Source organism: Watersipora subatra, chromosome 9, assembly GCF_963576615.1.
Source record: "Watersipora subatra chromosome 9, tzWatSuba1.1, whole genome shotgun sequence".
Lineage (NCBI taxonomy): Eukaryota > Metazoa > Bryozoa > Gymnolaemata > Cheilostomatida > Watersiporidae > Watersipora > Watersipora subatra.
Window position 1 is genome coordinate 28,468,365 of NC_088716.1, and position 19,414 is coordinate 28,487,778.

At 36.9% G+C, this 19,414-nt stretch overlaps 1 pseudogene; it reads left to right on the forward strand.

Moving 5' to 3' along the window:
- The window catches only part of LOC137404369 (retinoic acid receptor RXR-alpha-B-like), a 55,057-nt pseudogene that overhangs the window by 18,816 nt on the left and 16,827 nt on the right, over positions 1–19,414 (forward strand).

Here is a 19,414-nt window from a genome sequence, read left to right on the forward strand (position 1 = left end):
ACTTCGATACGAACAGAAACAACGAAGAATTAATTGTTAGGAATGTAATGAGTCATTATCAGTACCATTTTGTGGACATTTTTGAATGATCCACTTGATAATAATAGCAAGTAATAGCAAGATCACATGCTATGACGGGTTTGTAAAGATTAAAGAACGTCGAGGTGGCATTCAATTAAAGAGTGGCACTCTATTTTTCAACCCTTTTCATATAGTAGCGGTCAAATAGAGGTGGCATTCAATTACAGGTTTTACGGTAATTAGAAAAGTATTGATCTAATTGCCATGAAATAAAAACGAGAGTGATCAGTACATTTTTCTGAAAAGATGAACTAGTTTAAACAAGTGTAAATAGTGGTCATATTATATTTATCTTTTTTACAGATTGAAATAAAAACATCAAAATTTTGACGTGAGATATTTTTCTGTACTCTAGTTTACCTAGAAACATTACTTTCAACTAAATAACAGTCGCCATCGAAATCATCAGATTCACTGCTACTTTTACTACTAAATGGGGTCTCCGAGTCCTAATGAGATAAAGTATTTGCAGCATTTTATGCACAAAGTTGAGACAGACATTCTTCGCGATCGGCATCAATTTTGAATATAAGTACTGAATCAAACAATTATATTATTCATGTTTCCAGTTTTGAAGCAAGCGTAATAATTGGTCAGATGAAATGCTGTTTTGATTATTTTTTGTAAAAAAAAGAAGTTATAGGTCTAAACCTATGATACACGTAAGTCAAGTTATACCACTTTTCTTAACGACGTGACGATTGGCTTCTAACATCGCATCGTGTACAGAATACACCATCCTGCATGTCACTAAATTAATGTGCCATAAGGAGAAGTAAGAATAAAGTTCATTCACTATTAACATTATTTTCTTATCTAATTTTAAAAAGCCATAAATCCAGGTTTTTTCTGTAGTTTATTTTGATTACCATTTTGCCATAATAGCCTTACTTCAAACCAGACGTCTTATCGATACTTGTGGTTGGTAGTGGGAAAAGAGAGGCAGCATATATATTCATACATTTGTTACTGTTGAACACATGTGAACAGCGGTTGAATTTGTGCTTGTTTGTCATCCGCTGTATTTTTGAGAAGATTCTACTTTTTAGAAAGAGTTGCTCGACTAGTTAGATATCACCTATTGCTATTACACCTAAATTATATTTATTTAGGAAGTTTATTATACTAATTATTATACAGCAGTATTAATTTAAAAAGTAAACCGTTGTTAGCAACCTGAATCGGATTCTCTTTTGATTCCTTAAACTTGACACTTCTACAACATCAATAATCTGCTACAAGAAATTTTACGATATCGGGATTTTACATTGTTTGAACAGTAAAATACATATAAATTGCCTAATCTGTTCCAAGTTCTTAACAAACTCACCCCTTTGGCCTTTCAGAAAGGAAAAAAAGTAAACATAACTTTTTAATTTATTGACTGTACAGTCACTGTACAGTGACTAGTATTATAGGTTTGTATCGACAACTTATCTTTTTATCACTCACTCGGTTTAGGGTTCATGATTACGCTAATTTTACGCTAAGGGGAGAGCACACCTTCAATGTCAACTTCAATCGATTTTTTACTTTTCTATACAGCAAGGTTTTTGCTGCAAACAAATTGTAGGCCTATATATCTAAAAATAAGGTTTATGTGTTAGGTTTGTTTACTGTATAGTGTTTGCGATAATTTTCAGCCATAACAGATAGTTTCATGAATGTAGATATTTTTACAAGATTGAAAATGCATCATCATACATTCGGTGGCAATGATGAGTAGCTGACGATACTAGCTCACTGCTTCTTTATCTAGTGACAGCGTTGGTTTGATTGCTTTAGTAATGAAAACAACTATGGCCTCCAGCCAAATTTCATCGCTAGCAGAATCAGTTTCCATAGAATCATTAAACATATAATTAATTTAGGCGTCTAGTCAGTGCTTCTACATCGAGTAAGACATGCACGAGGGATTTTATCTCTGCAGTGGATATTGTTAGTGCGCGATGTTTACTGGTTCTAGCTGTTTATGTTTTTCATACTGTTTATATCATATGGAATGTTTACATGCTCCAAGGATCCTTAAAGTTTTTAAGGAAACATCAAAGAATGCACCGCGCGAAATAAATTAAATCGTTTTTTTCTGCCAGAAAAGGCACAAATATAAATATACATAAAACATTGTCATAGTCCATACTGCACAATTGAAATTCAGCTGTATTAACGCTAAACAATTTAATCAGTTTCTTAATTTATTATTGTGGTGATAATTTTGGAAGCTTATCAAAGGGGAGAAATCTTGGTGACTAACTCTAGTATTGCACGGCTGCCCCTTTGGCGAAGCCAAGCCATCATTTTTAGAGCTTTTTATTGTCAATTGAGGAATGGCCTATCTACATGAAGACATCATAAAACAGATAATCAATTTAAACTAGTGCCGTTTGTCAATTCTAATTACCAAGTGGAGCTTTTAACTGGAATGCGAGGCTATAATAGGAGTACATTGACTTCTAGGTTATGCAAATGACCGTCTTTAGGGTAGCAGGTCATAATTAAATCAAGACGTTTAGGCAGTTCAGTACAATGACCCAAATACAACCTAGCGCTAATCATAAAACAATTCTCTCTATGATCGATGTGGGTACACAGTATACAGTATTGCAAGGAGCTCTGCATTCCTAGTTTCTTCTTTGATAGTGTTCATTTTTAGCAGATGTTTGGGTGTAAAACACTTTCGATGGCCTAAAAAAGTATCTCTTAATGAACTATGCTCATTTTAGATATGCCCAAATCGGGGTTGAAAAAAAATCATGCTAATATCAAAAAAATTGATCTTTACGGTTTAAATCTATTTTTCAGTGTTTTTGGTTTTTTCGTTCATTTCGCTCATGCAAGTTGTAGTTGTATTGTATTGCAGATCAGAATGATGATGAACCCATTTTCATTGTTAGCGGATTTACATCCTTTAATTTGACAAATTCTTGTAATTTTTGCATTCTACAGTCATATAAAATAATAATGTACAAACAACATGTAAGTTGGTGGGGTAGAGCTACTACCAGTTTCACACAAGCTACAAATGATAGCCTAATACATCCAGTTTGATACTTTGAATGATTCGTAATATACCAGAAAGGCACCTTCTGTTGGCAAACCTGTTTTACTACAGCCGCTGCATCCGAACTCACCACATATCTGTTTTGAATCTCTGTTGCATTTTCATAGAACATTTAATGAGAAGAAATCAACTTGAAGCTTTATAGAAAACAAATTTAACATTAAATATATGGTTGAAATGCATCTCCCTCTCAGTTGGCGAAGCAGTCTTTTTAAGTGCCTCGAGTTTGTCTCTTCATATACTATTTATTGAGTGGATGGTTAAGATTGGCCTGCTATAATTATCAGCACACGACTCTGGTCGAATTCTGCTTCACATCGTATGGCATCTCTTGAAAATTCACTGCTTCTATGTCTATACTTACATATTGATCTCGTCAGAATAAAGGCGCGAACACACTAGGCGATATGCAGTGCTTGTATGTAGACTTGCTCAATTAGAGCTCTATCGCACCCAGGTGCGTTTCGATTGATGGTTTTTCTCCAGAATGCATTGCTCTGGCTGCTGATTTTCTCATGTGAAAGGTTATCAACTTACATGTACTACAACATTATTTGGTTAAAATCGTCGTGTTTGCCCCTTAATAGTGGAATGCCCCTTAATAGCGGAATGCCCCTTAATAGTGGAATAACCATAGATCTTGTACGCTAACATTGCATGCAGTAACGAATAACAAATGAGTTTGACAAAAATAAAAAGACAAGGTGGAATATATTCTGGCTGATACACTTGCAGTTGCGAGGGTTGCAAGGGATTCTTCAAAAGGACTGTCAGGAAAGATCTGACATATGCGTGCAGAGATGAGAAGGCGTGTGTGATAGACAAGAGACAGAGGAACCGATGTCAATACTGCAGATATATGAAATGCCTCAGTCAGGGTATGAATAGAGATGGTAAGCATTAACACGGGTGTTCCATTTCACTCATTTCTGTTGAAGGCTCAAAAATTTGTGATCTTCACAATATTTGCTGTTGTCTGTTATTTGAAGATGGTCATTGCAAAAGTTACTGGCTTAACTCTACGTACCACAAGCGACTTAGTACGGTTCGGCACAGAATTTGCGTATGTCTCAGAGCCGCATGGTGCGGTTTTAGCTCTAGCAGGCTTTGTACAAAAGCTGATGATTATGATGATTATCTATTGAACTATAGTACTGCCAAAAGTGATCGTTTTATTTTTAGCCGTAATAATAATGCCATAAGCTATAATAATATTGATAATTTGTTCGATTCGAAACTTGCTCAACTTGTTATTCACAGTAGTAGCGAAAGTGGCCGAAAAGTGTCCGAGCTCATTCTGCAACACATTTGTAACTTTTTTATGACATCAGGTGATATAAAATTTTCTTTTGATTAATTTGGTATCAATATGTTTTTCGTAGACCGAGTGGTTCAAAAATTATTATTATTTGTCGTGCCCTTGTTAGATATATTTTACTGAATATGTAATTAGGTCTCGGTAAATAAATTAATTTGGTAGAGAAAGAGTTAACAGGTCTCCATTGACGTATCAGCAGTGTTTTACCTCCTCCTTTTGAGTAGATTCTAGAAAGAGAAACTACTCCTCTCTGTTAATCAACACCTTTTCAAAGCTTAGTTTGTTACGGAAGTGTCTCTATTCATTCGCGAGTGTTTTTGTTGACATTTTTATGAGGCATTTCAGGTATGTACAGGGTATGATACCATATTTTTGTCGATATAAGTTGGAATAAAAAATTAACCAAGACAACGGCAACATACTCCTAGAACTGACCAAAAATTACCATAAAACCTCTATTTGAACTCCGCCTTCATTTGAATGCCACCTCTAATAGAACGCCGCTATAGGAAAACGGTAGAAAAATACAGCGCCACACTGCCTCTATTTGATCGCCACCTTGACATGCTTCAATCTTTACGAAACCATAATAAAGTGATCAGTAGAAGTGTCCACAAAATGGTACGAATAATGCCTCAGTTACATCAATAACAATTAATTCCTTCATTGTTTCTGTAGTGGTTACCATGGTTTTAGTGACGTGTACTTGAGAAGATCGATCGTCACAATCATCAGAACTACACTTTGATTCGAAGTCACTGAGGTCTAGATCCAACTTTAGAGCGTTTTCATAAAGGATGAGAATACTCTTCAGGAACATTTTTAGGGCGTATCGAAGAGTGTTTTCTAACTCCAAAGCTTTATGGTTTTTTTAAAACTCTAAAAGCGACACCATCAAAATAATTAACTGTATCCGACTTTTAATTAAAGTAGTTCATTGTTTAATTCAGTCTGATACTTCGACATACAACGCACATGAAAAACAGTTTAGCAAACATTCTGAGGCCGACCGCATTATTGTCGCTTTGCTCGCAGGAGTGCGCAAAATATTAGCAACATTAACATCACTTCGCCCATAAAGGTTTTAATTTTATTTTCCCAAAATTCTGACGAGCTAATCGAAAAATACTGTGCCACCCTCAATTTGAACGTCACATCTACTCAAATGCCACTATAAGGAAAGGGTTGAAAAAATAGTGCCATGGCATTCAAATAGAGGTTTTCATTTATTCCATGTAAATGGATGTTTATGTAAATAAGAATTTGTTAATACAAATAAATTTGCATTCAAGCCATGTTTGTTTATAGAATACCGACGTTATGGAAATTTCAAAAAAAGTTTACACAGATTTCGGTTCTTTTTGGGGAGATTTTCGACCTGAGAAAAGAGTTAATTAATACTTGATGTTTTTCCTGTCTAACATGGCGGAAAACTCATATCAAGAGGGTTCACGGTTGTGATGGGTGTTGCCATCTATGAAAGTAGCAGCACTACCCGATCCTTCTGTTTGCATACATACACCAGTCTTTAGCATGCCAACCCGCAATCTATGGTATGGTACATCTATGGTACGGACAGTGTTATTGTTATTATTATATCAATAACTCCAGTCCTTCACTTAGCCTATCGGTCTGCTGGAAGATTCCATTATTATTGTGGCAGTCCCAGATCTGGTATTTGACTTGCCCCTGAGTCGTCTATACATGTATAACAATGGTGCAATACTGTTGTATAAACTATGAGGATCTCACTCAGCTACTGAGCGTGCCATACGCGAAGAAATATTTTCTGGCGTGCTCATGGGGGTGAGTCGCCATCTCGCTCTCCTCAAGCTGGTCGGTCGTCCGTGTAAAAAGTGTCACGTATCGCATGATTTAGTTCATAAAACATCTGACGACAAATGGGTGCCATTTCTGCTCAGGATCATATTCGAAAGACTGCAGTACATAATAATATCAACAATCCCTGCGTTTCCATGCTTTGAATGGGTTCGGAGTTTATTAGATTCCAAATAGTAGAAACGGTGAAATCTGAGTGTATTCGATGCCATTTCACATCGCTAATTTTGTGCGAAGTCTTTTGCTGTGGGAGTACTTCGACGTTTAAATGCTCGCTGCTGAATATAGTGAACCCCCGACATACGACCCCAGGGCTGATACTCTGAAAAAAACACCCACCTAGATAGGCCCAGACTTGGATATTGTACCCCCAATCACCTGGTTGGTCAATTTGAATTTGGATATTGTACCCCCAATCACCTGGTTGATCAATTTGAAATACACCCCCTAAACACTTGGAGTTCCCTAGAGGGCGCCCAGGTTCCACGCCCCGCTAAACATCCAATATGATTCATGCATTAATAAAGAAAAGCTACAAACAAAATTTTCAATTTTATTTAAATACGTTTTTATTTCGGATTTTTCGTTTATTTAGTATTGCAAAAACGATCGTTTTTTTCTTCTGCAAACGGCTTATTTTTTTGTTGCTAACAGAGACAAACATATTGTAGTTTACTATTGGTAAAAAGATTAAACAAAAAAGGCAATTAGCTAACCATAAATCAATTTAAATAAACCGTTCGTGTGGCGACATATTAGTTGCTCTGCCCACTAACGTCAGTATCGCAAAACGACAAAATGTCGCTATGCCTGCAAAATGGTTAATAAAACTGATTTCAAACAACCATCAGATCATCATTTCATTTACAAAGAAAAACATAATGAATATCAATGAAATAAATATCATATCATTCATTCTGAATATATTGCTAAAGGGTTGCTAAGATGATGCAGTGTCGACTGTCTCTTTTCCCTTCCTGTTAGCAAGCAAGCAGCAGCAATCTGCTTCAAAATGAAGACTAGAATTTCGGTGCAATTTCTTGGTATTACTTTGGCTGAATAAAACCTTAATGAGCATGGGCCCTTTTACTGGCTTGCTTATGAAAACACCCCCTAAAGTAGCAAATTCACTGACAGTGCCCCATGGTCTGAAACCCCCCCTAAAACGTGATTTTGGGCCGAACCTAATGGGCCTTTTAGGGGGAGTATCAGCCCTGGGCATACGACATCAATTTGTTCCAGTTTTGGCATCGTAAGGCGAAAATTTCGTATAGAAGCCTATAGAAGCCTATGGTAATTATCTAATTCAAACACCCTCTGGTAATAAACATCAAAATATTATATATTTACTGTACATATTAAAAATTATTAACAAAAAAGTATATTAGCCTTAGTAACTATAGTAACCTACAATAACTTTAGTATATTTAGTGATTATGATCTGCAATAAAATGTAATATTACTATGTACAGTATGTACCGTGGGGAGTCCTTACCTTCGAGACAGACGAAGGTATAACTAGTATAACTTCAACTAGGAATTTAACTTATAGGAATTTAGATTACTAAACATACTTGAAGCTAAGTTTTAGTACATTATGTATTTTACTGAACTAAACGTTAATTTTGTCATCGTCTTAATTAATCGTCTTACGAAATACAAAGAAGGCTGAACTGAGGGAGGGAGAGAGAGCATCTTATCTCTTTCAAGCGTTGTGGGAGGGAGTTTGGCGAATAGCATATCGGCATCTTCGTGACTCTGACGTATGCAGCACACTGATCGCCAAATTTGAATTTCGAGAGACATCTCTGTTGATATCGTATGGCAAAAGCATGCTGTAACGAAGGGACGAAAAAACATTGTGTGCCGCATCGCAAGGTGACAAAGCTGTAAAATAGGGAAGCCGTAACACGAGGATGCGCGGTACTCAGCTAAGCTCTTCTCAGTGGAGGTAAAAAAATTCAGCGCACATGTATATGGGTCTCTGTTACGAAAACGTTCTACTGCTACGAAAACGTTCTACTGCTACTCGTTTTTGCATGACTTATTGCCTTTACATGAACATTTACATGTCAAGGATGAGTTGCTCGTACGAGGATGACAAATAATTACTATTTTAGTGCGACTAGTTGACTAGTCGTGAATTGAAACGTGATACCTCATGAATCTTAGAAATATCTATAGTGCTGCTATTAGTGCAACTCCAAATCGCTGAAATGGCGATGAACATCTTTGAACTCATTCAAAGCATGGAAACACAGTAAATAGCGGCATTATGTATGGTAGAAAACAAGCTTAACTCGCACTGCCTAAAGGCTGGTTCACACTATATCGCCGTATGTCAGCGTTTTCCTTTCGGCGTTCACATCGATTATGTGAACCGTAAACCGATGGCTTCGACGAAGCAACATGGACACGTCAGGAAAGTTTGCAGCTGTCAAACTTTTCTGATCTTTCGTCAAGCATCGACGACCGCCTTTCAAACGTGAACCATCTTTGCGATGGGAATTCATGGTCGCCGTTAGCCTGATTTATTTCTGTTTACAGACTAGTATTTGATTCCAGTCACGCGAAAACAACAGAGAGGTTTCTTCGCCAAAAGTTAAAAAGAAAACTGAAAACACTACGTCACTGATGCAAACGCGGATGGGTTTGTGAGTGTGAATATTGTTATCATCGACGATCACCGAAGTATTGTGGCATCAACGTCGGATACGGCGATATAGCGTGAACCAGCCTCAACAGTAACAAGCAGAGCAGCTCTCCGTTTTGATATGCCTTTAAGATTTTCCTAATTAGTTGCTCAGCCAGGGATCTACTAGCTGCCTTGTATCTATGGTGTAGTAGTATTTCTACATTCCACTCACAGATTCTCTTACTAGGAAAGTATACACGATGCAGGCCATTGTTAAATTGACTGAATGGCAGGGCATCAATTTGTTGTTCGTTACAATAAAATGGTATCATCATTTTTACTATGACAAATCAGTTTCATTACCTATAAAGGCTTTCACCGTTTTGTCATCATTTGATGCTAGTCATTCTTGATTCATGTGTCTTTTATGCATTCCAAAAGCTTTGCAGAAAATTCTTCTCTGGGATGCATACCTAGCTGGGTGCCCCCCTTCAAGCTGTCCACGTGATAGTAATTATATATAGATCCTTGCGTGTTGATAGGCCAAGATGATTTTGAACAGGCTCACATCTCTAGGAAATGTCAGAGGATATTGATGACTGGCTTGCCTACTGCTATACGCATTTGCCTACATTTACCATCGTTGATCCCTCATGCATTACATCTAGCCGGCCTTTCGTTTCTCCATTGTGCTTGCTCACTGATGAGAAGATGTACGAATAATACTGGCCATTGATAGCCTAGCGCATCCATAGTTGAAATGTTTGTACACGCGTTCAATAGCTATTCGAAAGCGTGTTTCAAAATCAATGACTTTTGTATGGCTCACTGTTGAGCACTTGAAAAAGCTCTGTTCTATTTTTATCGTCAGCGGTGATTTCGTCGTTGCTGCTGGCTATAGATTGAGAGCGTTGCAGACGTGTACCATGTTTTCATGATGTGGTTAATCCACAAGTTTGCATTACTCGCAAAATGGAAACAGTAAAATATTCGCAAGTCAAATGAGTATTACTACTCGAACACATTTCCCGAATGTTTTATGCTTGTGAAAGATGGAAACTGCTCTAGCGAATTATCTGCTAAAGCATGCCGTGCAAGCTATTCCATTTTAAACATTTTTCACACTTCAGTAGCTCAAATCGTGAAAATCTTAAAGGACTGGAAGCAAACATGTTTTCTGCTAACGAAGTGCTGCATGCCATGTTAGCAGCAGGCGTGTAACAGTGGCACGTATTGCCGGGAGCAATTCCTTTCACTTCAGACCCCTTACATCGTTTCATGTGAAGGAGTAAGCCATTGAGTAGCTCATAGCGTTTCAATGCTATCGCTTCATCTCTCTTCATCTCTGTTTAGTTTGTTGATTATGTAAAGAGCGTTGTTTTACTGCAGCTTGTTTTAATGCAGCCTTGAATTGACCACACAACTGTCACATTCCCTTGAATTCAGTTACTGGTGTGATTGATGAAAGTAATAAGATAATCCGATACAATCTCTATAAACCTGTCCACATTTTTGCGTGTTCCGGTGTCATTGCCTAGCTATCACGTCTTTAGTAGGGTTAAATCTCTGTCAAACCGGCTTTATCAATTTATCAAGGGTGGCTTGGGCGTATGTGACCAGAGAATGATTTGCTTTCACCCCAAGTTGTGAGATCATCATCTGATCCAAACTGCTCAAGCTCAGCTGTGTGGTGTCGCAGTTTGTCGTGGTATCAGTTTGTCGTTGTGTCGCAGTTTGTCGTGGTGTCAGTTTGTCGTTGTGTCGCAATTTGTCGTGGTGCCAAAGTTTGTAGTGGTGTCGCAGTTTGTCCGTAGTGTCACAGTTTGTCGTTGTATCACAGTTTGTCAGATACGTCTTTGAAATGTTATATTACCAGTTATGACCAAGCTCCTAAACTCTCATTTGATAGATCTGATAGATAGATTTGTTTAAATCACAACTCTAAACCCTGAAGGCCTTGTTTACCATTTTCTCAATGATTCCTCTACCTTGATCCTATTTAGTAGTCTTTTTGTCATGCTTAAGGCTGTGAACATGGCTAGTAATTCAGCTGCTAATAAGTGTGCTAGTAACAGTGGCAGCCGAATGGCAGCATACAGGCGTAATGCCGTCTTAGTTAGGTGGCAATACGCCTGTGTGCTGGAGAAATGCTGTTGCAACAAAGTTCGGCCTGCATCCCTCAACACAATTTGTGACTATGTGATGGACAAGCTGGATTTAAATCAACTCCTTAAAGTTTGACTTGCAACAAGTTGATGTTTGACTTGCAACAAGTTGATGTTTGACTTGCAAAGGTTGTTGTTGATGCAACAAGTTTGACTTGCAAAGGTTGGTTTGGTTGGATAAATAATTGCAGCATGTCATGAAGTGATGACACCAATTTACTTGAAGGTTGATTTGCAACAAAATTCACATTACAGTTATTTGGTACAAAAGATTCACCATGTCTTACTCTGCTGTGTTGAAGGTGCAAAATATGTGGAAATGTGATTACAAGCTCTTAAAAAGCTCAAAAACAAACAGTTAATTGCCACCATCACGAAACCGCCGTAGATTGAAATCAGTTTATTTCTCTGACGTAATCATTACATTTGGTTATTGTTTTGTCACGTGAATTGAAAGGCCAATAAAAGGCTCAATATAAAACTTCTCGTAGCACTAGTTTTTGACAAACACTTTGGGTTTTACCGAAAAGCCCGTATCAAATATAGGCGCTACTTTACAATTTTGTTTCAGCTTGGTCTAATCACCTAGTCGTAATCTGATCATGTGACCCATACTTCCTACCAAACAGCGCAAATAATTTCTGGAGCATTTTTTGACTATCACAGGTGGCCAACTGTTACAGGCTCGTCATATTTATTAAAAGATGATATGCACTCCTTCGAGCTAAGATAAAAAATTAAACGAATTTTTATGGTAGGTTTTGAGATATGAGTGCTCAAAATGACAGCATTACAATGATGATGAAATAGACGCGTAAGAACAATAGATATGGTTTTATTGAATGCGTGAAGTATATTTGTGAAAATATTCCGGCGAATGAGGTTGCGTGAAAGTGTGAACAGAAGCCATCTTGTACAACTACGTCCCATTTGAGCCGTTTTGGAAAGAGATTCTAATCTACGGCGGTCTCGTGATGTTAACTGTTCATTTTTGAGCTTTTAAGAGCTTTTAATCACATTTCCACATATTTTGTACCTACAACACAACAGAGTAAAGGTATAAACACCCTAGGTGATATTTAGAGCAATATCGCGCTGCGTGGCGCTAATCTGCGCTAGAATTCACCCAGCGTGCTCATCCAGAGCGATAATGCCAGACTTTCTCTGCACAACTTTATCGCTAGCGAGATGCATTTCGATTGGTTGGATTTTACCAGAATGCAATTTTATGGCGGGTAATTATTTCTTATCGATGTTCACCAACGTACAGCAGCGACAATTTGCTATTTTGTTAATATTGAAACATCTTCAGAACGAGCACTGAATTGTTCATAAATTTAATAATAGCACTCCCAGTCATGTGCACCATAACAAACAAAAATTACAAAAAATCCAAGTTGAAAACCAACATTTGGAATCAATCGTTGCACAAGTTGACCATCTTGAGAACGGTAAATATTTAATACATTAGGCCTAAATATGAAAAACCACTACAAAATAAAATATGTATAAAAATAGTGAAAAATATTACAGTTAAAAATGCAATAATCGTTTTTCTTATGTCTCCTTGTAGTGTAGGCAGTGTACAATCCGTGAAAGTGAGATAGGTTTAATAACAAATGCGTAAGTTGTTTACGTTGTCGCCTAGACGGCGCCATATTGACTGACCTAAATTTATTAACAACTCCGAAGAAACTAATGATACGGAATTTTATTGGCAGTTTGTGGGCGTGCCCATTATATCGCTTGCTAGTGAATCGCTCAAGTGTGTTTATGCACACGCTAGCGATATCTCCGCCCTCCTCATGACGCTCGCGATAAAATCGCCTAGTGTGTTTACACCTCAAGACATAGTGAATCTTTTGATACCAAATAACTGTAATGTGAATTTTGTTGAAAGTCAACCTTTTAAGTAAATTGGTGTTATCACTTCATGACATGCTGCAATTATTTGCCCAATCAAATCAACCAATCAAAGGATGTAAATTATTTATAATATTTAATTTACTGCTTTTATAATTTTTAGTGTGTATATTTATGAATTGTATATATAATGTATAATAATTCAATATACAGTGGAACCTCGGTTCTCAAACGCTTCGGTTTTCGACCAATTCGGTTTTCAACCAAAAAATTAGAGATTTGTTCGTCTCGGATCTCGAACATTATTTCGGTTTCCGACCAAACTGGAGCATGCGCAATGGAATTAAACACCTGGAACAGCTCCAGAAACAGCATAGAAACATTCATTAACAAGGAGAGAAGTAAGTTACACTTCATGAATTTTTACAAAAAGGAAGGAATTATCTGAGACAACGTCCGTCTACTGAAGGGATTTGCTAGGGAGACAACTCCTCCAGTTGCGTTACCCTAAATCGTTCTGGAAGAGGATTCTCCTTCAAAGATGTAAAATAAATGTGCCATTGCTGTTTATATTTTCTTTTTCTCGCTGTTTCTGATGTAACTGATCTGTTGCATTTTTTTCTGTTTCATTATCAATTCTACAATTTTTGGTATTGTATCTTAATTTAGAATATTTTCGATGTTTTAAAGATGTGGTTGCGTCAAAAAGTCGATTTAATGAAATTAAGACCCATAAAAGGCTAAAACATCAGCTACGATTTGATGCCATTTTTGTTTTTGTAGACCAACCCTGTCCAGAGATATATGCGTTTGAATGAGGCCCTCTTTTAAAAAGCTCACGTTCCAGCGAGTGCTTCTTTCGTGACGTCACAAGCAATATATCTGAAAAGAAACCACGAGCGATAAATATGAGGTCGCTTCCTTAGCTAATCATCAACGCGAAATTTTTATATAGGCCGTAATAAATGTTATCACTCGTAAAACGTGTTGTCTGTGATCTCAAATTTAGGGATTTTACTCTATTATTAAATCGCATGAACATCGATATTTACTAAATTAATTAACATCGTTACTTTAATGAATTACTCGATCGACATGTTTTATTGGCGAACAACGTAATTGTAAAAATTGCTGTAAAGTTACTGCGAAGGTGACTCCGAGTTTTCTTGGCATCAGGTAGTTAAAGTTCTACGGAGGAAGATCAGAGAATGGAGGTAAATTTATCTTTTACTTTGAGTCTCCTATAGAGTTTCCTGTTGAGTTCACATTCAGATTATATTTCCCTGTTTGAGGCTAAAATGTAATTTCCTGCGCGTGCGAGATACGCATGTACAGTGAGTTCTTGACGGCTTCTTTTTAATCTTTAGCATCTAGCTATACAATGGCTTAGATTGATGAATATACTAAAGGTAATATTTTACTACTCATTAATACATGTACTAATTAATAAAATTATAACTTTTTGCTATCACTAATCATCGTTTTATATTTTTTATAGGTTCACCTAGCTACATTTGCTTCAAATTTTCTGTGGCAGTTTTATCTAGTAAATTAGATTTATGATTTGACATTAGATGTTCACTTTTCACTTGTAGAAAGTGAAGAAAATTGATTGATCAATGCAAATCTTTAACTTCCAGAACCAAAGCTTCGAATCGTTGGCTTGGCGTACTTGTGCCTTTGTTAAACATTTATTTGTTTTTAAAATTACACTCGCAATCTATCAAACTCCCAATTTGAAAGCTTTCAATAGATACGCTTTAGAATGACATATCTATGAATGACATATATTGATTGCATTTGTTTTACTGATTACAGAATGTTTATGTCGTCCCACCAGCCGAAGCAGCTTTGTCAGTGTGGAAACTGCCATAAAGGGGAAAGAGAGACTTGAATGTGTGCTGCATAAACCATGATGTTTTGTTTGAGTTTGTTGCAGTAGATGAATTTATCTTATTGTATCAGCTAAAACTATGTGAGTGGCCACGACTTGATGAATATTTTTAATAAAAGCTTTATGCCGAGATGAAAATATTTTTGCTTGTAAAAATTATATAATAAAATAATATTGTTGAAGATAATGCAAAACATGATTTGCAGAATATTGTAGTGAATTGGATATGGTATATGGATGTCCGCAGAACTGGAGAATGTGATTTCAAATTCAGTTTGCAGCAGACTTCTCATCCTTAAAACTCTATCCCTATGTACATGTATATTATTTTCAAAGACGCGGCTAGCTTACTTACAGTAGTAAGAAACTAGTAGTCGGTGTAGACAATGATATACAGCCCCGCCCCAAGGATAGGCGACGGACATAAGGTGGGCGGGACTTATGGGAGGCTGTATATCGTTAGTATGGGTAGCGGCGGAACTGTGCTGATACATAGACCTCGTTCTACATAGTTAGCTTGACAGAATTACCGTAGACCGGTAGAATTGGTAGTCGGTACCCAAATGTTTTCACAACATTTGGAGAAAGTGAGTAGAACAAATTTTCAGTTTTCGTTATTTGATGCCTTTGAAACATTCATAATAATGCATCTGTAGCTGGATTTAAAATTTTATTCTAGCCAACATGAGCAAATACAAAATAAGATATATGCCAATAGAGCCGCGTAGGACTAGACTTTTATCGCAAATAGCCGATGTGAATACGAGAGATAGAGACAGGTTGTATAACGCGTGACATCATTTTGGGCAAGTCTGGGCACGTTTTTGTTGGCTGAGCGTTTTTACGGCGATCAGATTTTTTCGATTTTAATCTTCAAATATCTTGGCAATGAGATCGCGTAACACAACAAACAACATATCAACTGATAGAGAAAAAAAATGCTTTTTTTTTAAGATCAACTCAAATTTGACGCAACTACATCTTTAAGAGCAAAACGTACGAAATGTTCACTTTTGTTTTCTTTTTTTATCATCATAGATAGAAAATCTTTTATTAAAATTAACCATGATCTATATAAATTTATACCCGTTTTTATTTGTAGTATGTAGTATACAGTAAATTTATGGTGAAAATATTAAAAAAATACTTTACCGAAGTTGTTTTCTCGACTTGAAACGGATTAAAATTTAAATACATTAATTCTAATGAGAGTGATTGTTCTAGATCTCGAACAACCTGTACGAAAACCGCGGTTCCACTGTATGTATGTATAACATGTGTATATATACATCGATATATATATATATATATCAATGTGTGTGTGGACCCATGTACATGTATGTCCAGCTATTAGCTATTACAATCTCAGAAGGAATATTTTCCGCGTTCTGATGGATTTGAACTCGCAGAAATTGCTACGCAAGTTTGAAATCCAGACACTCTACCACTGAGCCCCACAGAGTAATAATTTAAAGCACTATCATGTATCCTACAGAAGTATGCGCACGTTAATCATTTTAGCACTGCGCCCACACGTTATGATGCTCTTGTTAAAAAATATTTTTCGTAAGGTTCAATTACTATATCTGGGGTCAAGGCCAGTTCTTCTCACACGAACAATTATATTTTCTCCGTGGGAAGAGCCTCGACATTTTCTCGACGTTTGGTCAGACAAAGCCAGTACGATATCTCATTTTTACATTTGTACCAGTATCGAGAGGCGCTCTACCACTGAGCCATACAAGACGTAATGATCCAAGATGTTATCATATTCGATATACTGTAACCTCACGCTAATTATTTTAGCACTGCGCCCACATTACAGATGCCCCCTGTTAAGAAGTTTTTGTATGGGTCAATGATTATATATGGTGTCAAATAGAGCTGAAACGAGACAAAGGAATGCATGGTCAGGCCAGACTCAGAGTCAGCAATGAGGGCCAAGATCGAGTCGGGCCGGGTCAGCACACACGATTTTTTTTATTCATTTAAGGCCAAGAGATAGTTCTATTACAGCCTAATGTTGTGACATCAATAACCTAAGATAAAAGAACCCATTATCACACCAATCATTATATTTTGTGGTTTGGTTTATAGATGCAATCTACAATTTATGGCTAGACATCGGTGGATTATTGCTATTGAATGGGTGATAGATTAATGACATGACTTTGGCTAGAGTGTTTTTATCACAGATTTTATTTTCAATTCTGCTATTATAATCAACAAGAAGAGATTAGTTAAGAATTTATACTATACAAATATAAAAATGGATAACCCAGCGTAGTTGAAAGCAAAAATCCATCACTTTCCTAAAACTTCTGGTATTAGTGAAAGAAACTAAAATGAAATAAATTTGCTGGATTGAAGGTTCTTAGACGCGCTTTCAAGTTCCTCAAGTGCCTTCGTTGTAAATGCCTCGATAGTAATGAGGTGGACCCTTCTTGTAGCTCAACTTGCTTTCGCATATTGTACAAATAACTTGGTCTTTTCCTTTCGTGACTGGCTTCTTCATGAACTCTCAGACCGCCGACTCGTTGATTATTTCTTGCCGAAACCGTTGCGAAACCTCTAGTCCAAAGACTATTGTCACAGACGTAAAAATATAGTCGCGACTCACCTTGTTTTATTTCGCCTGGTCCTTCTGCGCTAGGACTAAGCGCAACTCTATTTCAATCGCACATAAAAAGCGATATACAATCGCTCTCGTTTAGCCATAAACCTACTCGTGTCTTTGTATCGGAAGACCCGAGGGTCGGGTGGCCCGACCCGGACACCTCTGACCCGGTGGGTCAAGACCGGACGAGCTACCCATGCCAGCTCTAGTGTCAACGCTAATTCTTCTCACCAGGCATTTATAGGAAGAGCTTTGACATTCTCTCTCCGTTCGGTACATTACCTCTCATTGTTTATAAGGTGATTTTTAATACCCATGCAACGCCGGACATTCCGCTAGTTTATGTATATACTAGCTGTGCCACCGGGTAATAGAAAAGTCTTTGGACAAAAAATTGATTGGTATTAAACAACATAACAACATATATTGTATTTAGCAATATATGTTAATATATGTTATACATAACAACATGTATTTAACATATAACAACATGTGCCATTCTAACTTTCAAACTACATATCATGAGAAAAGTGTTTTGTCTTATAAACAATGAGAAGTAGTGAGAGTAGCTCGCTATTAGCCAGTTTAATAATGTGAGCGAACAGCTTTTCGTATGGTGCCTTACAGTGCCTAGCGTTGCGTGTTCACAACTCGAGTTGTACAACTCGAGTTGTGTAAAGGTTTTGTGAGCGACTTTGTAAAAGTAAGGTACAATATATCGGTATTACGGTAGCATAACCGTAGATCTGGTTATATTAACAATGGTACATCAATAGGCATCCGTTAGCTAATAGAAATTAAACTATGTACGTACTGTAAAACTCGAGCTAATAGCGAATTATAGTGTGCCGAGTTTGCAACTCGAGTTGTACAACTCGAGTTGTACTTGTATACTTCTTCGAACTCGGCTTGGGTTTTGATGAACTCGAGTTGTACAGCTTGAGTTCATCAAAACCCAAGCCGAGTTCTTTCAACAGCAACTCGAGTTCAACAACTCGGCTTGAGAACATGTCATCATTTCATTTTCTCTAGCTATATGGAATTTTTTTTGGTGCATCATTAAACGCCGTTGAAATAATTTCTATGTTCATTTTCGGTGTTCATTCAGTTTTTTGTCAGGTTCTAGAAAGATAACTCTTTTTTCATTTGAAAAAGAAGTGGCCTGGCTCCACATAGATTGTTTTTGAGTTTGGTTTTTACATTCTACAATTGTTTTTGTCTCATTATATTTATAGAAATAAATATGCGCAAATATCGCCAATATATATAACTTAAATATGTCTATGTATTTAAACTATTATTAAATTTCTGTAAATGTTCTGTAAATGAGACACCCCAATTACTCACTTTGCTTTTTTACAAACCCGTGTTAGTTTTGCGTAGCACAACTTGAGTTCATCAAAAACCCAGGCCGAGTTGTACAACTCGGCAACTCCAGTTGTACAACTCGAGTTGTGAACACGCAACGCGAGGCACTGTAAGGGGCCATATTTTCGTGACGTTATGTTATGACCCGCGCAAAGCAGTTAGGTATCTGCTCTCATGTGATGCCTTATATTGGCAAGCTAGCAATTTGATTTCTGTAGTCTAGTGGGTAAGGCGTCAGATTGGCGAACGGCAGGGTCCAAGATTAATCTTCTTCGGTACGGAATATTTATTCTAAGGTTTTAAGATGTATAGGCGGACAATCAATCCTACAAACCTACATACAACAAACTTTGAGAAATATGTATATATATACTTTTATAGGGCAGTCCATAACCATTTTATAGAAAAAATATTTTACGTATGGTGCCACAAAAAATCAATAAATAAAAAGGTATTGTCATGTGGTGTCATATATGCAAAAACAAAAATTTATACGAAGAAGGAGTTTTATCTAACACAGCAGCTTTTCTTGGTAAAGATAGAGGAACTGCATCATTCTAAAGATATGGTACT